The sequence below is a fragment of the Capsicum annuum genome, unplaced genomic scaffold, assembly GCF_002878395.1.
Source record: "Capsicum annuum cultivar UCD-10X-F1 unplaced genomic scaffold, UCD10Xv1.1 ctg80454, whole genome shotgun sequence".
Taxonomy (NCBI): domain Eukaryota; kingdom Viridiplantae; phylum Streptophyta; class Magnoliopsida; order Solanales; family Solanaceae; genus Capsicum; species Capsicum annuum.
The window spans coordinates 20209-43048 of record NW_025891100.1 but is presented as its reverse complement, the minus strand read 5'-3'; the positions used below and the strand labels follow the sequence as shown (position 1 = coordinate 43048).

Genomic DNA, 22840 nt, shown 5'->3' with positions numbered 1-22840 from the left:
CCTTACTCATCCAAAATATTGATGTTTTTCTCAAATACTATTAAGAACTCAAGCTAGGTTTTCATAGAAGGTCCAATTTCAAGAAGGTTTCATCACCCCACACTTAGTTTCTAGCATAGGTACATAAGTAAGTGAACCAAGGTACCTAAACTTCCTCTGTTCATCATACAATTACTATCATCAATCATCCAACATCAAATAAAATTTCATCTCAAAGAAGTGCCAATTAAAAATCTCATCATAATAGCTTAACGGTATAACAGCCTCTATAGAACATATAGTCCTTTACTAACATATTACCTTTCTTCAACAATTTCACAAGTGTGCATTCACATTACCTCACATCAATGGCACTCAATTCAATAATTTCTATCTAACACTAAGGTGGTGTGAGATCTGGATCTACCCTACACTTAATTTCCATTATGAAGTGAATATTAACACCCCAAATTTATTAAAATTTGCAGTAGTATTCAACGAATAAGCATGTAGGAACAGGATCAACTTAAAAGAGCAATTTACTATTTCAACTAGAGCAAAGACAAAAACAATCCTATTCTGTCCCAACTCATCATCAATCACACAAATGGACCAATAGTGAAATAAAGCAATTGTAACATAATGCCATTTTGGATCCCAAAACTCTCATGTCATTAGCCCTAAATTCTACCCAACAAAATTTCTAAATTAACATTCAACTTAAGCCTTCAATTTACCCTATAACTTTGAATGAATCTACGCACAACACACTAAAAATTTAACTTTTATGCATGACAATTTCATATATCATAAATTATAAACCAATAACCTCATGTCTTCATGTAGTGTATTTAAACTCATAAGAATTTTGAAGACTTACCTTAGTCTTGATTAAGATGAGGAAGATGAAAATCACTACAAGAAACATACCCTATAAGGAAGGGAAATCTGGTCCAAAAAAGTTCAAATCTCATCCTAATTAGGTTTTTAGGATGGGAAAAAACCGGTCGTGTCCCGTCCTAATAGGTTCCGCTGCAAAAGCTAAATAGCGATGATGCAGTAAAGTCGGTCCTTAAAAACCTTTTGAGATGGCGAAAAATCCATTCCTAAATATCCTTTTGCTACGATATAGCTCATCCTAAATAGACGAAATACCTTGTCCTAATTATCCTTTTACGATGATATATCTAGTCCTAAATAAACTACCTGGTCCTAATCATCTTTTAACGATGGTATATCTCGTCACAAAAGACTAACTACCCGATCGTAATTATATTTTAGCAATAATATATCTCATCCAAAATAGATTAACTACTAGTTCATAATTATCTTTTAGCGATGATATATCTCATCTCAAACAGACCAACTACCTGGTCCTAAATTATCTTTTAGGGATGAGAAATTTTTTTTTCCTAAATCAACCTTTAAGGACAAGCAAAATCATGGTCATTGATCAACTTTTAAAGACGAGAAATATTAAAGACCTAAATCAATCTTTAAAGAGGAGAGATATTTCTAGTCTCTAATTGACCAAAAATAAGGCTAATATATATCACAAAATAATAAATTTCATCAATTTATATGAAATTGCTATCGAGAATCTTGATACAAAAACATGATATAATTAGAGACCATAAAACTAAGTTAACATCTCATGGTATTAGTTTCAATATTTGTTTAAAAAAAATGTAGTTACCATTTCGATCGAGCTAAGTATGATATCAATTTTTCCATAAGATTTGAATACATAGTAAAGAAATAATAAAGTAACTCCTGTTTTTACTATTTAAGTCCTCAACTTTTAGTTCAACTCTCCAACTTCCATCGTAAGGAAAAAAATAATAAAGTCCTCCACTTTTAGTTCCTGTTGCTTCACGTAAATCAAGAAACTCCTGCAATAGTAAAGCAGAAAATTAGTACATCACTTTAGGAGAAAAATAATCTGTGAAATCGGTTCAACTTGACTTGCATAGACAAAGGGAAAAACTTTGGGAAAGAACACAACAGCTAGTTACTTGATCATGACTAGAGTGATTTTGATAAAATCTATTATTCGTTGATTCATTTCTATTAACTATATATTGACCTTTATTAAGGTCCATAAAATAAGATGTTACTATAAATATAACTCTACATATTAACAGATTTACAAAGAATACAAGTTAGTGAAGAACAAAAGAATCAGTTTGCAAATGAATAATAGTATATATCTAGGATGTATCGAATATCTCCAAACAATCTTTTACATATTTGAACTCCATAGGACCACCACAACTCATATAAATTAACAGAGTAAATCCATAACTTTTATAAAAATCAAAACTTTAATGACAACAATACTCCATATACTAATATCTCAATTAATGGTTGACTCCAAAAATCTCTAGATCCATTATACAAATAACTCCTTCTATCAAATAAATAGAACACTAAGTTGTCACCAAAATGCAGTCAACAAGAACAAAGGGCTAACTGACAGGGGTCTAACTTTCAGTTACATGTAAGAACTTTATAATCACTATCTGACAAACCTTATGGGGACAAAAATAACAACAATCACGAATTTAGCGAGACCCTATTTCAAGAAAAGTGAAAATTTTCAGTGGTTTAAAGCAACTCTAACAAAATTAAACAATAACAACCAAGAATCAAGAAACTTAACGACAACCCATTATCAACAACTTGAATGAATGATTATGACAATAGAGATAAAATGAGAATGAATTAAGCAAAAAGGGTTATCAAAGATTGAATCTTTTTCACTCTTACATTGCTTGGAAATCAAAAATCCTTTAAGAATAAGCAGTACAAATAGGCAAGAAAGGAACTTATTGAGCAAAGCAACTTGTTTTACATGAATGAATTAGAGCAAAGTACTTGAAGAAATTGAATGGGAAGTTCACAAAATGTAGGAAGAAAACTGAATGCATTTTCCTTGCCAAACTTGGCTAGACTCTCTATAGTAGGTAATCTTGTTTATAGGGCCATCCAACTTGTATGTGGTTAGGTGGTTAGGAAAATTGAATATCATACTAGAGTGTTTGCAATGAAGGTATTGATCACTCCATCTTATGTAACTTCTACCATAATTTTTCAAATATGTAAAGTATCTTCCCTAATAACTTGTACAGATCACCCCAGCAAAGAATGGGAGACCAGCTATTATTGAGCTAACTGATGCCAAGGCAAAAGAAGTAAAGGATACTTTAGAGGTAATACAATATTAATGAGCTTTATTTGATGGATTTTACTAGAATATGTATAGTCATTTCACAAAATTTTGTCCTAAGGACATTGCTATAGGTTTATGATTGTTCACAATTTCGATGAAACTAAATCATCCCAAGGAAACTTCATCAAAAAATCATGAACCTATAGAATCATTTCATCCAACATTTTCCAGGACTCTTCTATAGGCCTATCTCTCTAAGGACTGTTCATTTTTTTCTCCCAGTATTCTTTTACCTCGTCAGGTGTTTAGGTTATGCTGGAAATTAGACCACATATGTCATAAAAATACCTAGCTAGAGTAAAATCATAACAATCAATTACACCCCTTAAAATAAAGGTTGGCTCAGGTCAGCAAGGGTAAACTTGAAAAGAAACAAAAAATGAGTATCGAGAGAAAAATAATGGCAAGTCTCATGTATTAAATATAAGTTGTATTTATAATAGCCTTATTACCTGGGGGTCAACATATGCACGACCTCTTCTTATCAGCTCTACAGATAGTTCATAAAGGTCTTGGAAATAATCACTAGTGTAAGTGATCTGCAAAATGCCAACACACCAGTATAGAAAACATGAAAAGCAGACCATTGGTATTGAACAACACCATACCTTGAAAGGCTCCTATCCCATCCACCCAATAATTTCTTTAATGTGGTCGATGTACTCTTTCTTCTCAGCTTCAGGGTTGGTATCATCAAACCTAAATCCAACAACAAAGTCATGAGGAACCTAACACTCCAAAGTAAAAAACATATTCCATTAAAAAAAATTAGAGGTGGCAAGTGAAGAGCAGACAGAGGACCAAAACCAACTATTTTTGCATTGTAAACTATGTGCGATGTTTCTCAACTCTTTGGACCAAAAACCTACAGTGCCTTGAATAGCATTGGAACTTCTATAAGATCCTGAACAACTACCCTATGGATTGTGTAGTGAACTGCATTAAAAAAACCTAACGTAGTGTTTTCTCGGCCAACGAACCAAAACCTTACCCGACTCTTCCCTTTACCATGCCTCTCGCTTGTGTTCCAAATAGCACCATCTTTTCTTTTCTGGGTGGCCTAATTTACACTAAATTAAATGTAGAAATTTTTTATCAAAATCGTGAGATTATATCACACAGACACACACACCCCCTAAGAGTCCACCGGTGTTATATTCCTACCTTATCTAGTCCCATACCAATCCCACCAGCATTGTACATCCTTCCTAGACCTAAGGGTATAAGAGAAAAGCATCATCCCATTTTAAAAAATCAAAACCAAAAGACTACAAGCAGGTGTGAGTGCCAAATGATGAAAAGTCCCAGGACAGACATCCATTCATAAAACTCACAAGTATGTATTCTAGGCATAAAAAACAATCACCTTTATCATCATATTTTGCTTCATCTTGAGCACATCAAAGCTTCAGCAAAAAGTGTAGTATTATTTACATGAGAAAATGAGGAAGAAAAACACATCACGAGAAGGACAAGGAAATCCTACCTCAGGTAATAGCCACCACCGCTTTCTTTTGCCAAACCAAAGTCAACAAACATAGCCGGTTTAGTATCAAAGTCAAGATTAGAGCATGATTGAAATGATAATTACACAATATCCAAATTGTATATACCTTTGTCTGTCCAATATGTGAAAATCCATTAGGTTTAGGAGGAAAGCGCGTCTAACTTTTCCTCTAGTCACTTTCAAATGCTTTTCAAGTATCTCTTTGGAAATGCACACTCAAAGCACAGAACGGTCACTAAAATATACTTCTATATGCACCTGAGTATCTGGACAGCAGATGCTCATATACTAAATATAAGATCATAGCTAAGAATCTTGCATAAACTTTCCTACAGAGCTTGAAAGTGGGGGAATTTAACAACAATAGATTGCGTTAATCCAAAAACTGATACTACAAATATGCCAACTAGCCTAACAAGCGATTACCTAAGTTTTACAACCAAATGGAATCTGCCAATGACAAATAAATGAGGAAAATGTGGGCAGATATACATATTTAAGGACCCAAAATTGATGGACAAAAAAAATTCTCACATGTATAACTACAACTATAAAAAGAGGATAAGCAGACCAGCACAATATCATTTACAAACTATTAAGGATGTTCTCATGTAGCCAAAATGTATTTGTTGTTCTTGTTTTAAAAGCAGTGTAGTTAATCATGTAAAAGATTAAAGTATGGAAATAGGACTAAGATTTAAGTAAAGAAAATATCGCAATATTAAGATTTAAGCTTGAGACTGACAAGTTAGACTTATAAACACGAGAACACGACAATGGATATAACATAAGCTTAAGCACCTTATAATTTTCCTCAAGTAAAGGGAAAATCAAGTATGGATTCAGTTTTTTTTCAAACTGCTTTGGTGCAGAGGTCTCCTCAACTTTAGCTTTATCCTACATAAGATGAAGAAAAACAATAACTCAGCCTAGCTTAGGAAAATTATATTAGATGAAAAATCTCCACTTAAAAATGAGGTTAGCAAAAGGTAGGACATGGCTCTATAACCCTGTCAGCTTAAGAATATATATATATATTATATGAAGCACCACCTCGGTTTTCACGAGATTCTCTTTCTTCTTTTTAACAGGCTATTCATTATCTGCTGCAGTTATTTCCCTGAGTAATTTCTACAACTAGAGATCTACTAATTCCTGTGACAATAAATAATCTTAAAATATCCAAAAAGAAGCAAAATGCAAAATCCATCTTAAAATTGAAACCAAATATAGCTCATAAATTAGCCTAACCATTGATGACAAAAAGAAAACTTACCTTGAAAACTTTTGGATCTTCCTACGGTAACTTCTTTCGAACATGACCAAAGAGTTCACCAACTATTAGGGAGAGATTAGATAAAAGTAAATTAGGTAAGTTACTGTGTTATGCCTTTTTTTCTATATAATGGCTAGCATTACTGATTTCTCAACATTCAATAAATTGCATATAAACACACAGATATAGATTATCCAATTAGAGAAAAAATAACTAGGTGAGTTTTACAAGCATCAATACTCACTATTGGTTCTATAACGCTGTTCTAATATATTGGCCTTCTTCTCTTCAAAGACCTCACTCACAACACGTTCAATGTATTCCTTGGATACCTCAACACCTGCTCAAAATTATAGGAAATACATATAACCTTTGTTTTGAAAGGAACATATGTTATTGTTTCTAGAGAAGAGTAATTCAAAGCCACCACCACCACCCCGCCCCAAAAGTTTACCTTAGTGATAATTTAATAGATACGTCAATCTAATGTAATAAATATTATATAGTCAAACTTTAGCAAAGATGATTTGTTCTTACCAATACCACAAGCCTCTTTAAAATCATGGACCTTAAGATTTTTAGAGGAAGTTGCAGAAAGGTAAGTAAATGCAGCTTCTAACTGCAAAGGGGTTTTAATCTGTAACAGTCCAGTAAAAGACAAATTTGAAGGGACTTCAATTAATCATATCATCCTCAATACTTTTACATGTCTAACTCGGACAAAATAGGACTTGTGTTGCTAATGCAATAGAAAATGGTGATTTATGAAAGTTAAGTGAGACCCTATTGCTATGCTTGCATAAATGAACCACCAAGTAAAATAGATATATGGAGACTTTGGTGAACAACAATCCTTTGTAGATACAATATATTGAAGTAATGTGGGTCAGTGGTTAAGTCCGTTGGCTGGAAACTTTGTAGCAACCTAACATGAAAAAGGATAAAGTTTAGTAACATAATTTATACTTATATTTCTTGTCCTCCCAACATAATAGAAAGAATGAGATATAATTCGATTTTTATCTTCAAATATAGATGTGTAAATTAAAATAACGTAATGTTCCTAAGCTTTGATTAATGCATTGATAGAAAATGAACCTCAAACATCTTATTTATGCATAAGCAAGTAGAAGAATATGAAGGATGGAATTTTTAATTTATGTCTAAAGATTCTAGAAGCCTACCGTGTAGAGCAGGTTCCCTAAAGCATGGTCACAACCATCGGTCACAAGATGTAATTATTTTTTTTGGAACTTCTATTGAGAATAAAATTTGTCATCTCAGAAGATGATTAAAAATACAAGCGACAAAACCTAGCAGAATAAAGAAACACCCCATGAATCCACTAAGAGCCAATGTACGTAGCTATCTATCCTATAGACATTGCTATAGGTTCATGATTGTTCGAAAAAAAAACTTTACGATTTCGATGAAACTAAATCATCCAAATAAAGTTCATATACGAGGTGCACACAAACTAAATCATCACCTCTTAATGCAAAGCAGCTACTCAACAAGTAAAATCTCATCTCTTCATACAAAATTCACATGATTCTTAAAGCTAGTCCTTATATAAGCATTTTCACAACAAAAATGCAGTCATTACAGTAAAGCTCCATAAGATCGCAACGTAAAGTAGCAGCTTCACAATATTGAAAACTGAATATTCAGATGAAACTATACTCTCTACTAATGCAAAAATTATCCCAAACCCAAATGAAAAATACATCAGATTAATTGAAACTAACACAACCCATTAACATATAACGAAAAAACACAAAACAAGTTGTAATAAACCTAAACTCCTTTTGTTCATTTACATTAAACCATAAAAAGTTCATTATGGATTGATCAATTTGCCCTACTCTCAAATAAGATTCTCAGCACACAACTATAAAGAACACAAATAAAGAACCATATGTTTTCAATCACTAAGCATCCAATATATACAAACAAAAACAAGCCGAAAGGGATATCCCAACACTGCGAACACAAAGATGTACAAGAAAACACACTGGAATCGCTAAAGCACAATGCTAATCTAAAGGTAATACAAACTGCATTACATAGGAAAAATAGAGTAAAGTAGAGATCACTGAAGGGAATTAAGTATCAATTTGAGCACGTTACCACGAATAAATGAGAGAATTGCGCATATACAGTGAATTGAGAAGAGTAATTTGAGAGATACAAATTATGGCTTATTAATTTTGTTAATTGTTACAGAGAATGATCTACTCGTATATTTTAAGGGAGAAGCTGAATAGTATTATTTTTATTTTTTAATTAGGTTTTATGTTTAATTTAATAATTAGCTCCCAATTATGATTTTATTAATAATTAAAATTTTGATGGTACTTTTTTTTTCTTCTTAAGACTCCAAATTATCAACAGGGATCTGTTAAAAAAAATTGTAGGGATCAGATTTTATACCTTCGCAATAAATTACACAATTAGGGACCGAAATATAATCTCGTCTCAATAAATATACTTTTAGAGACAAGATTATATTTTGGTCCCTAAATGTTGGTCTTATATACACCTTTTTATTTTAGTGAATTAAGTTTGAATTTAGCACCACAAGGAGGACACTTGAAAGAAGTTATTTTGGGGTTGTGGATTTTTGGGGCGGTGGCGGTGGCTCGGGTTTAGGGAATGGGTGAATGACGGTAAATGGATATATATAGAGGTGAAAATGAGGGGTCACATTAGGGTTAAATTTATACTGAAATAGGTAGTCGACACGACACGACAACAATCGTATTAAAGAAGCGATGCGACGTGTCGAGTCTACATCGTTACACTGGATTTTGCCTTTAAAAATTTATTCAAGTAGTACCTGGGTGATTATCGATGCGACGTGATGGTACATGCATTGGAAGGACTGACACAATGCGTTATCATTGTGTTAGCTCACTGGAACTAGCCTTTGAAAATTTTTCTAAGTGTGGGCATGATGCATATCGATGCGACACAACGATTCGCTGAAATTTGCCTGAAAAAAATTTTCAAAGTGTGAGCACAGGCCTAGTGACGCGACACATCTACTTAGCATTGATCCACTTGAAATTGTATCCAAAAAATTTTCTAAGGCCAAATTTCCCATATTTTGAGGCATCTTTTCTTCCCCTTTACCTTTTTAACCTCTTATCACATATTTGACTTACTCAAAGATTGTTGTTCACCCTATTCTTATCTTCACCCCATTTCTCACTCCTTCATATCAACCGAAAATAATAAAATTACGTAGTAAAAGGTGGATTGCCTCCCACCAAGCACCTTATTTTCGGTCATGGCATGACTCATCTTTTTGTATTTTTCTCTTTATCTTTAACAACCAAAAATTAAACAACATATTACATTACATTTATGGGTTTCCTCCCATATAGCGCCTTATTTTACATCGTGGCACAACTTAGCTCAGTCTCACTCATCATCCAAAGTGATGGACACATTGTGCTTGTCTCCATAATTAGCCTAATAATACTTCACACGTCGTTCATTCCCTAGAAACTTCTCAGTCTTCTCTTTGTTCCACAATTCAACAGCTCTTGAGGTGTCATTTGTACTACGTCGAAAAGGCCAGATCACTTAGACCACAATTTGCCTAGAAACAACTTTAACGTCGAATTAAATAGCAAAACAAGTTGTCCGGGTTCAAACACACTGTCTTAAATTTGTCTATCATGCCATCTCTTTGTTTTCTCCTTGTATAGCTTGGCATTTTTATATGTGTGGAGAGAAAACTCATCAAGTTCAACAAGCTGCAACAATCTTTTCTCTCCCGCGGCCTTCATCTCAAGATTCAACTTTTTAGCGGCCCAATAAGCTTGATGTTCCACCTCTGCAGGTAAATGATAGGGATTCCCATAAACCAACTAATATGGAGAAATACCAATTGGCATCTTATAAGCTATTCGTTATGCCCTTAATGCATCGTCTAGATTTTTGGCCCAATCCTTACATTGCCCATTAACAGTCTTTTGCAGTATTTGCTTTATCTTCCAGTAGGAGACCTCAACTTGTCAACTCATTTGTGGATGATACGCAGTGGCCACCTTGTGCCTATCACCATATTTTGCTACAAGATTCTTAAATCAAGTGTTAATAAAGTGTGTACCTCCGTCACTGATTATTGCTCTTAGAGTGACAAGTCGGAAAAATATTTGCTTCTTCAAAAACTTCAGCACTACTCTTGTATCATTAGTGGGACAAGCTGCATCTTCAGACCATTGGGATATATAATTAACTTCTACTAGAATGTACAAGTTGACTTTGGATTGTGGGAATGGGACTATGAAATTAAATCCCCAAACATCAAACACTTCAACTTCATGAATATTATTTAGGGGTATCTCATGACACCTTGAAATTTTTCCCAACCTCTAGCATTAAACATATATCTTTACAAAAGTCATTGTATCTCGAAACAAGGTTAGCCAAAAGAAAGCAGATTGCAACAATTTTTGAGATTTTCTCTCACCTTCATAATGTCCACCATTGGAGGATCAATGATACTTTTGTAGCACTTGTGTGAATTTAGCTTCCGAAACATATCTATGTATGATTCAATCTGGATCCTGCTTGAAAAGATATGGCTCGTTCAAAATATAAGCACGAGAATCATTAATCAACTTCATCCTCAGTTGAATTTTACTTTCAAGAGGGTAAAAGTTACTTTCAAACAAATTCACAATATTAGCATACTAAGGAACTTTATACTCCTTTAAAGACAATAATTTTTCATCCAGAAACTCTTCACGAATGCAGAGAAAGTTATCAAGAACACGATCATGAGTCGCTAACCTTGACAAATGGTCTACAACTTGATTTTTTGCTCCTTTATGATCACGAACCTCTAAGTCAAACTCTTACAGTAACAAAATCAACCGGATCAATCCAGGCATTCCATCCTTTTTATTGAAGAGATACTTGATGGTCGCATGGTCTGTGTGAACAACAACCTTTATGCCTACTAAGTACACATTAAATTTATCAAATGCAAAGAACACCGCTAATCTCCTTTTAAGTGACTGTATAGTTCATTTGGGCATCATTCTAGACTTTAGTAGCATAGTAAATAGAGTAAAATATCTTTTCTTTTCTTTGCCCAAAAATAAATCCAACAGCCATGTCACTAGCATCACATATCAATTCAAATGTCAGGTCCTAATCTGGAGAAATAAAAATAGGAGCTTCAGTCAGCTTTTTTTTCAACTTCTCAAAGGCTTCTTGACAATCTGCCCCAAAATCATACTTGGACTCTTTTTCTAACAATTTGCACATCAGGCTTGCATTCTTTGAAAAGTCCTAAATAAAATAACTATAGAAACCTGCTTTCCCCAAGAAACTTTGCACTCTCTTCACTATGATAGGATGTGGCATCTTTTTAATCACTTCAATTTTGGCTCGATCTACTTCAAGTCCTCTACCTGACACTTTATGGCCAAGGACTATTCCTTCCTTCACCAAAAAGTGGCACTTCTCCCATTTTAGCACTAAATTTTTCTCTTCACATTGAGCTAGGAGTCGATCTAAATTCTGCAAGCATTATCAAAAGAATCACCATAAACAGATAAATCGTCCATGAATGCCTTAACAAATTCTTCAACTATGTCGTAGAAGATTGCCATCATGCATCTCGGAAAACATTGTAGGTGCATTGCAGAGGCTAAACAACATACGTCTAAAAATATATGTACCATACGGGCATGCAAAAGTCATATTCTCTTGATCCTCAGTAGCAATGGTGAACTAATTATAGCCTAATTAACCATCAAGAAAATAGTAAAACTCCTGCCCAGCCAACCTCTCCAACATCTGATCAATGAATGGGATGAGTTAGTGGTCCTTCCTTGTGCCTTCATTCAGTATCTGATAATCAATAAAAATTTTCGATCCAGTCACCATGCGAGTGGGAATGAGCTCATTTGTTTTATTAGTAACCATAGGTATCCACCTTTTTTTCGAACATAATGTATTGGGCTTACCCACTTGCTATCTGAAATTGGATAAAATATACCATTATCGAGCCACTTAATGACTTTTTCCGTACCATATCTTTCATCGCTGGATTCAACCTAGTTGTTTCTGCACCCTTGGTTCTAAAACTTCCTCCATGTGTATTTTGTACATGCAAAAAGATGGATTTATTCCTGTAATGTCAGGCATCTGCCACCTGGTGGCCTTCTTTCTCCTTTTCAACAATGTCATTACTTCCTATACCTGCATATTAAATAATCCTGCCGACAAAATAGTAGGCAAGGTATCATTACCACTAAGGTAAAAATATTTCAAGTAAGGAGAAAGAACCTTAAGCTCTAATTTTTGAGCTTGATCAATTAAAGCTTCGGGGGATGGCCCAGTTGGCCTGTTCAATGGCTTAAACGGTAATTTTATTGTTTTAATGACCACCAAATTCATGAATTGAACTAATGCCAATACATTCACATCTCCATAAAGATCATGAACAACTAAAGCTTGCTCTAATGGATCATCTGACAATAACAGCCTCTGATCAGACTCAAGATCTAAAACAAATATCCCAGACAACTCCTTATATATAGTTGGTAATTTTAGCACCTTATACACATCAAAAATCTCCACATCAGTTAATGACTGTTCCATTGCTAAGAAAGGTCATCCCAAAATAAATAAAACAATAGGATCAGCTTCAAAGTCAAGAATTACAAAATCCATCAGAAAGATTAAGGATCCTAATTTCTGTAAGACATTAGAATAGCCCATACACCTCTTCTCCTCAGTGGGGACATCATCATCCAATGGCTCGTTAAAATCAGGGCCAATCCACAGCATAGTTCGAGCATGAGGCCCTAGTGAGTAGTCCAACTCTACAACACGAATCTCCTGTTAGGTGGATGGACGCCCCCCAATCTTCAATTGCAGCATAGCAATCCCGTACATACAGGCTGTGATCTCATCATTCTATACTTGATGCTCGGGCATAGTCAAAGTAACACCATAAGAAGCAGGCCTTTTTGTACATAAGAAATCATTGGTCTGAGATTAACAGGTGGTTTGTAATCCATATCCTCCTCGAGCATACCCTAATACCTCAGAAACCTAGTGAATAGCCCACCAAAACCATATCGATGACCCCCTAAAAATCTGTCATTCCTTATGGCAGAGAAAATAATTGCACCAATATTCAACTCAATATCTTTGCGCATCAAGGCATAGATAATACACACCCTGTCATGCATCACCTCTATCATATGTGTCCCATGAATTAGGCAAGCATAGATGATTTTTTCTATAAGCGAGCCTCATTGTTCATATGAGCGAAGGGGAGTGACACATGAGTACCACCCTCTTTGTGATGAATCCACCGGGATGTCGAACAAGTGCCACATAATAGATGGCAAATAGACTGGTACGGTGGCTCAAAATTCATTTCTTTTTAGTAGCTCAACATCCACTACAGGTATACCTAGCAAGTCATTCACAGAATTAGCAGTAAAAGTAATCATGCGAACCCTTACCTTAACCTCTGAATTCTTGTTTCGCAGATCCCAATAAGCATAAAACTCCCTCACAAAACTAAGGTTGCACTCAGATGGCTATTCGAATAAGAAATTCATGTTTAGCGCCTCAATTCTACGCACCATACTCGAATACTCTTTCATCATGATCGCCCTATCAATGAATTAATCAGCTGAATACTTAGAGTCCTTATGTTGAGAATACCATTTTCTCACCGACTCTACAACTGCCTTTGTTTTGTATCTCCTTGATTGACCCCATGGAATATGTAGGGCAGCGGGTCCACGATTAGTATGTTGACTCATTTTGTGTCTGGATTCAAATGAACCAGCCGCATTCTTTTCCTTGCTCCTCTGTTATTGTGTAAACATTTTACCTATTAATCACAACAGGCCACACACGCGTCAAACAAGTACCTTAGGAACTAGCAACCACTAAGTGTGAATTTGAACCCACACATAGTTGCTAGCATAGGTAAATAATTGACCTAGGGTACTCAGACTTCCCCTATTCATCATACAATTACCGTCATCAGTCATCTAACATCAAACAAAAGTTTATTTCAAAGAAATGGTAATTCAAAATCTCATCATAATATCTTAATGGTTTACCAGCCTTTACAGAACATATAGTCCTTTACTAACACATTGCCTTTCTTCAACAATCTCACAAGTGTTCATTCATATTACCTTACGTTAATAGCAATCAATTCAATAATTTCTAGCTAACACTCAGGTGGTGTGAGATCAGGATCCACCCCACACTTAATTTCCATTATGAAGTGAACATTAACACCCTATATTTATTCAAATTTGCATTAGTATTTAGCAACTCAGCATGTAGTAAAAAGATCAACTTAAAAGAGCAATTTACTATTTCAACTAGAGAAAGCACAAAAACAATCCTATTCCATCCCAACACGTCATCAATCACACAAATGTACTAATAGTGCAACAAAGTAATAGTTACATACTACCATTTTGGATCCCAAAACTCATATGTTATCAGCCCTAAATTCTACCCAACGAAATTTCTAAATTAATATTCAGCTTAAGACCTTAATTTACCCTATAACTTTGTATGAATATATGTAAAACACACTAGAAATTTAACTTTTATGCATGCCAATTTCACATATCATAAATTATAAACCAATAATATCATGTCTTCATGAAGTGTTTTTAAACTCAAAAGAAATTTGAAGACTTACCTTAGTCTTGATTAAGATGAGGAAGATGAAAATTATGTTTGAATTTAGCATCACAAGGAGGACACTTGAAAGAAATTATTTTAGGGTTGCGAATTTTTAGGGCGGCGGCAGCGGCTAGGGTTTAGGGAATCAGGTGAATGAGGGTAAAGGGAAATAAATAGAGGTGAAAATGAGGGATCCGATTAGGATTAAATTTATACTAAAATAGGCATTCGACGCGATGCATCAACAATTCCATTGAAAAAGCGATGCGACGCACCGAGTTCGTGTCTTTACAGTAGACTTTGCCTTTTAAGATTTATCCAATTATTACCTTGGTGATTATCAATGCGACACGATGGTAAATGTATTGGAAGGACTGACGCGATGCTTTGACATCGCGTCAGCTCGCTGGAACTAGCCTTCCAAATTTTTTCTAAGTGTGGGCATGATGCACTTCAACGCGATGTGTCAACTTAGCGTTGATTCACTGGAATTTGCCTGGAAAAAAGTTTCTAAGTACAAGCACAAGACAAACGATGCGATGCATCGACTTAGCATTGATCCACTAGAAATTGTTTCCAAAAAAATTTCTAAGGCGATATTTCCCATATTTTTAGGCATCTTTGATTCCCCATTACCTCTTCGACCTCTTATTACCTATTTAACTTACTCAAAGATTATTGCTCACCCTCTTCTCATCTTCTCTATCTTCACCATATTTCTCATTCCATCACATCAACTAAGAAAATAAAATTACGTCATAAAAAGTGGGTTGCCTCCTACCAAGTGCCTCATTTTTTATAATTGCACAACTCATGTTTTTGTATTTTTTCTATTTATCTTTAACAACTAAAAATTAAACTACCTATTACATTACATTTATGGGTTGCCTCCTACATAGTGCCTTATTTTACATCATGACATGACTTAGCTCAGTCTCACCCATCAGCCAAAGTGATGGACACGTCGTGCTTGTCTCCATGATCAGCCTAATAATGCTTCACACATTGTTCATTCACTAAAAACATCTCAGAGTTCTCTTTGTTCCACAATTCAACCTCTCCATGAGGTGTCATTTGTACTACTTCAAAAGTTCCAGACCACTTAGATCGTAATTTCCCCAGAAACAACTTTGACTTTAAATTAAATGGCAAAATAAGTTATCCGGGTTCAAACAATCGGTCTTGAATTTTTCTATCATGCCATCTCTTGGTTTTCTCCTTGTATATCTTGGAATTTTCATAAGCGTGGAGACAAAACCTATCAAGTTTAACAAACTGCAACAATCTCTTCTCTACCGCGGCCTTCATCTCAAGATTTAACTTTTTAATGGCCCAATAAGCTTTATGTTCTAACTCTAAAGGTAAATGATAGGATTTCCCATAAACTTTCCAATATGGAGAAGTACCAATTGGCATCTTATAAGCTTTATGGAATACCCATAACGCATCATTTGGCTTTTTAGCCTAATAATTACATTGCCCATTAACAATCTTCAATAGTATTTGCTTTATCTGCTAGTTGGAGACCTCAAATTGTCCACTCGTTTGTGGATGATACGCAGTGGACGCCTTGTTCCTAACACAATACTTCACTAAAAGATTCTTAAACCAAGTGTTAATAAAGTGCGTACCACCATCACTGATTATTGCTCTTGGAGTGCCAAATCGGTAAAATATTTTCTTCTTCACAAAGTTCAGCACTACTCTTGCATCATTAGTGGGACAAGCTGCAGCTTCCACCCATTTGGATACATAATCAACTACTACTAGAATGTGCAAGTTGCCATTGGATGGTGGGAATGGTCCCATGAAATTAATTCCCCAAACGTCAAACACTTCAACTTCAAGAATATTATTTAGGGGTATCTCATGATGCCTTGAAATTGTTCCCAACCTCTAGCATTGATTAGAACTCTTTACAAAATTTATTGCATCTCAAAACAATATTGACCAAAAGAAATTGGATTACAATACTTTTTAAGATGTTCTCTTACCTCCATGATGTCCACCATAAGGGGATGAATGACACTTTTGTATCACTTGTATGAATTATGCTTTCGGAACACATCTGCGTATAATTTCATCTGGACCCTGCTTGAAAAGATATGGTTCATCCTATATTTAAGCACGAAAATCATAAAGCAGTTTCTTCCTCTATTGAATTTTACTTACAAGAGGGTAAAAGTTACTTTTCAACAAATTCACAATGTCCGCATACCAAGGAACTTCACACTCCTTTATAGACAATAATTTTTCATCCAGAAACTCTTCCTAAATTCAGAGAAAGTTATCAACAACATGATTATGAGTCTTTAACCTTGAAAAATGGTCTACAACTTGATTTTCTTCTCCTTTACGATCACGAACCTCTAAGTAAAACTCTTGCAGTAGAAAAATCCACCAGATCAATAGAGGCTTTGCATCTTTTTTATTGAAAAGATACTTGATGGATGCATGGTCTGTGTGAACAATAACTTTTGTACCCACCAAAAATACGCTAAATTTATTAAATGCATAGACCACTGCTAACATTTCCTTTTTAGTGACTGTATAGTTTCTTTGGTCATCATTCCAGACTTTACTAGTATAGTAAATAGAGTGAAATACCTTGTCTTTTCTTTGCCCCAAAATAGCTCCTACAACTACATCACTAGTATCACACATCAATTAAAATGCCGGCTTTCAATCAGAAGAAATCGAAATAGGTTCTTCTATCAGCTTCTTCTTCAGCTTCTTAAAAAATTGTTGACAATCTGCCCACAAATGAAACTTGGCCTCTTTTCTAATAATTCTAACATCGGGCTTGCAATCTTTGAAAAGTCCTAAATAAAGTTCTTGAAGAAACCTACATGCCCCAAGAAACTTCGCACTCCCTTCATTATGATAGGATGTGGCAGCTTTTCAATTACTTTAATTTTGGATCGATCTACTTCAAGTCCTTTACATGAGACTTTATGGCCAAGGACTATTTCTTCCTTCACCAAAAAGTGGCACTTCTCCTTGTTTAGTACCAAATTTGTGTCTTCACATCAATTTAGGACTCGATCTAAATTCTGCAAACATTTATCAAAAGAATCACCGTAAATAGATAAATCATCCATGAATACCTTGACAAATTATTCAACCATGTCGTAGAAGATTGCCATTATGCATCTATGAAATATTGCAGGTGCATTGCAGAGGACAAATGGCATGCGTCTGAATGCATATGTACTAGACTGGTATATAAAAGTTATCTTCTCTTGATCCTTGGGAGGAATGGTGATCTGATTATAACTGGAGTATCCATCAAGAAAATAGTAATACTCCTGCACTGCCAACCTGTCTAACATCTGATCAATGAATAAGATGGGATAGTGATCCTTCCTTATGGCTTTATTCAGCATCCGGTAGTCAATATAAATTCTTCATCTAGTCACTATGTAAATGGTAATGAGTTCATTTATTTGATTAGTAACCACGACCATCCCATATTTTTTTTGGGACACAATGTATTAGGCTTATCCACTTGTTGTCTAAAATTGGATAAAAATACCATTATCAAGCCACTTAATAACCTCTTCTGCACCACGTCTTTCATCATTGGATTGAACCTGCATTGTTGTTGCACTCTTGTTTTGAAACCTTCCTCCATATGTATTTTATGCATGCAAAAAGTTGGATTTATTCCTGTAATGTCAAACTTCTGCCACTCGATCACCTTCTTCCTCCTTTTCAACACTATCATTGCTTCTTGTACTTGCAAATCAGATAATCCTGCAAATAAAATAATAGTCAAAGTATCATTATCACCAAGGCAAACATATTTCAAGTGAGGAGGAAGAACCTTAAGCACCAATTTTGGCGTTTCATTAATTTAAACATTGGAGGATGACCCAATTGGCCTATTCAATGGCTTAAAAGACATTTTTCTTATTTTAATGACCATCAAATTCATGACTTGAACTAATGCCAACACTTTCAAATCCCCATAAAGATCACGCCACAAAAATCTCGCTTAAATGTATCATCTAACAATAACAATCTCTGATCAAACACAAGATCTAGAACAGATATAGTTGACAACTCCTCATGTATGGAAGGTAATTTTAGTGCCTTATACACATCAAAAACCTCTACTTTATTATGTGCTCTCATTTTCATTTTCCCTGCCGCTACATTAATTAATGACTATCCCGCAGCTAAAAAAAGCCGTCGTAAAATAAATAGAACAACAGGATCAGCTTCAAAGTCAGGAATTACAAAATCCACCAAAATGATTGAGGATCCCACTTGCTCCAAGATATTTTCGATAATACCATCAGGACTAGCAAGAGACCTATCTGCTAATTGCAAAATAATGTAGTAGGTTTGGGACTCCTAAGACCCATATTTTGGTACCAAGATTTGGGCATAAGATTTATGCTATTCAATGGCTCAAAAGGCTATTTTCGTGTTTCAATGACCGCCAAATTCATGATTTGAACTAATGCCAATGCTTTTAAATCTCTATAAAGATCACGCGCCATAAATCTCACTCAATTAGATCATCTAACAATAACAACCTCTGATCAGACTCAAGATCTTGAAAAGATATAGTTGACAACTCCTCATGTATAGCAGGAAATTTTAGCGCCTTATACACATCAAAAACATCCACTTTATCATGTTCTCTCATTTTCATTTTCCCCGCCTCTACATTAATTAATGACTATCCCACTGCTAAGAAAGGTCATCCTAAAATAAATAGATTGACAGGATCAGCTTCAAAGTTAAGAATTACAAAATCCACCAAAATGATTGAGGATCCCACTTGCTCCAAGACATTTTGGATAATACCATCAGGCTTAGCAAGGGACGTATCTGCCAATTGCAAGACAATAGTAGTAGGTTTGGGACTCCCAAGACCCATATTCTGTTAATAAGATTTTGGCATAATATTGATGCTAGCCCCCAAGTCACTCAATTCACGAGCACTAATGGTCTGCTCGATAGTGATCTATAAAGTGAAACTACCTTGATCCTTTAGCTTTATAGGCAGTTCCTTTTGAATCTTTGATGTGCACTCCTCAGTAAGTTTAACTGTTGTATATTCGGTCAACCAGTTCTTATTCGCTACTTTATTCTTTAGGTAGTTTTGATATTTTGGAACACTCTGGATAATATCAACAAGATGGAGATTTTTGTGAACTTGCTTTAGAAGATCAAAGAAGTTCTTGTAACTCACCTCCTCCTGATGCTTCCTTGCCCTTTAAGGAAAGGGCAAAGATAAGGTCATATTTTCCACGTGCATTTCTTCACTTGCAGCTTTTTCCTTGAATTTTTTCTCCTCATTGTCTTTAGAACCATCATCAGTAACTATGGGAATAACCTGCTCATGAACTATCTTATTAGTTTGTAATCCATTTCTTGTTGTCACCACATTCATTTGCTTTGGATTTGCCTCGATATCACTGGGTAGGCCTTTTAAGGCCTTGTATTTTGTGTTCCTGCAATCTGACCTAGTTGCAACTTGAAATTTCTCATAATAAATTATTGACTCTTCAACTCTGCTGCAAACTACAGTTGTTAAGTCTTTACTTTTGTTGTAAACTGTCTGTGTTGAGCTACAAGTTGCTTTATTATCTCCTCCATATTACTAGCTTGAGCTATAACATGATTATTCTGAGTCGGTTATTGGTTCGGTTGCACTGAACCCTTAAACTGGTTAGTGTTCTATACCTGATTTCCTCCCCATAAGAAATTGGGATGGTTCCTCCTATTGGGATTATATGTGTTACCAAAATTTTGTTATCCTAGATGATTTTCATTCCCTATGTAGTTGACAGAATCTGGATTATCCATACAAGAATTTAAGGTATGCTCACAACTTCCACAAACCTCACACCAAGAATTTGCCTATTGGACTGCATTAGCTGTAACTGCGGTTTGTTTAACCCCCAACTTTATGTTATTAAGATGAGTAATCATATGATTTTGCATTGCTATGATCTCTGCTTGTAATGCAGTAAATTGGTCTACCTCCAATACCTCTGCAACCTTTCTAGGAGTACTCCTCGAGTCAGTATGCCAATCAGGATTTCTTTGTGAAATTCGATTCAGCAGTATGTACAATTCTTCATAGGTCTTTTCAAGAGTCTACCTACCTGTTGCAAAATCCTAGAGAATCTTCGTATTTGGCTCCAATCCCTCAATGAAAGTATAAACAAGAACATCATTTAACTGATGATGGTGAGGGAAATTTTTGAGCGTACTCTTAAATCTTTCCCAAGCTTGGTAGAGATTCTCTCCTTATTTCTGTCTGAAAATCAGAATCTCATTTCTCAAATATGTAGTCTTACTTGATGGAAAGGATTAAATAAGTAACTTTCATGCTAGATCTTCCCATGAAGTAATGGAGAGTGGTGGTTCAACATGTAACCATATTTTTTCTTCCCCAAATAGAGAAAAAAGAAAGCATGTCAGTCTGACACAATCAGAATTCACCCTTTCAAGAATATAAGTATCGGTTATTTCTAGGAAGTTTTGTATGTGCTGCAGCAGATCTCCATGTGAAAGGCCATGGAATTTCCACGTTGAATTCATTAATTGAACCATATTCTAGTTTAATTCAAATCGACCACCTAGTTTAGGCTTGCGAATACTGTTCATCACATGGTTCGTGAGTGGGATTGCCACCTCATGAACAGGCCTAGCAGCTGGTTGTGCAAGAACAACTGGAATAATTGGAGGTGGGAAATTTCTGGCATTTGGATCTATAAGGTCATTTAGATCTCTTATATCAGCCATTTAGACCTGTTAATTTGGATATTAAGCTCTTCGTCTTTGTTAAAAGATCTATTCTGATTCTGCAAAAGGATCTACCAACTCTTTATCTCTCTCCATTCTGGTATTCAGCTATACCTGCAAAAATTCAGTTGCTAAGATCAAGTTGTTAACACTTAAACTTTTTATCAAAAGAACAAAAATTTAGCATTTTACTAATTATACTAGTCCTCGGCAGCGGCGCCAAAAACTTATTGCGACTCAAATGCACACACAAGTGCACGTGACCGTATAAGCAATATAATGACTTTGATAGTTAGATATCATTCCTACGAGGAATAAGCAACTAGAAATTTACCCAACCTTTAGTTTTAGACTATCAAATTATTAAGTGTTGTAAATTGTCAAGATGATTGTGTATTAAAAAGAAAAATGTAAATAAATAAATAATAAATAAAAGTTTATGACAAGAGCAAAGCGAGCAAGAATTGTAAACAGTAATGATAAGAATTCCAGGGTTGAGGCATAGTGAACATCCATACAAATCTCTATTATTATAGCAGTCTAATTGGTTATCGGGTTATTGATTCACAAGGTTTATGCTATCTTTATCTCCCAACTTCAAATCTTCTATCTTTTGAATATTGCAACTACCACTCTCACGGAGATACAACAATTTTTCTAGATTCATAAAGTTGTCTTCTTGTAATTGAACCAAGCAAGGCTTCTAGGTATATCCCTATCCTAGATGCCAATTCAAACCCTTTATTTCATAAAAGTATAAGAACCTTGTTCCTCAATTTCTTCATTATATCCGACGATTCTCCTCCTGGATGCACTTAGAAATATAGATTTATTCTAATGGTGGCTACTCATCAAAATAGTAATATCAAGAAATTAAGAACAACCCAGATGATGATCTAAAAAGAAACTACTATAAATATTATCTAAGAGTACTCATGTTCTTGACCTCAACCCCAGAACAAGGGTATTTAGCCACTCATGTTTGAATTAAATATCGAAAACAAGTAATTAATCATATCAAAAATTTATCTTGAAGAAAATAAGTTCTAAAGAAATAATATGAACCCTCAAAGAGAGAATTTTCAGCTTTTTCGCCACTGCTATGCTTGCAAAAAGTGTTTGGAATTGTGCTCACGTGTTCCTTTTATACTTGGGAAAATTTCACCAGATCTGTACTATTGATGTGATGCATAACTAATCGCGTTATTCAGTCCAACGCATTGCATCAACTTCACATTTATTCACTAGAACTTCACTTTAAAAATTCAACTAAGTCTGATTTCCCCACACACGATGCGATGCGTCGACATCACGTCGTGTCACTGGAATTGTTATCTAAAATTTTGACTAAGTCGTCAGACTCACACAATCGATGTGACAC

General features: G+C 34.9%; 1 non-coding gene and 1 pseudogene across 1 annotated transcript; one reads left to right on the top strand and one right to left on the bottom strand.

The window, feature by feature from the left end:
* Positions 1–3351: 3351 nt before the first annotated feature.
* Positions 3352–12621, bottom strand: LOC107841413 (annotated as a pseudogene).
* Positions 12622–20893: 8272 nt separating this feature from the next.
* LOC124895175 lies at positions 20894–21000 on the top strand. The gene has a single exon (XR_007051553.1). It is a non-coding gene; the product is annotated as a small nucleolar RNA R71 (small nucleolar RNA).
* The last annotated feature ends 1840 nt before the right edge of the window (positions 21001–22840 follow it).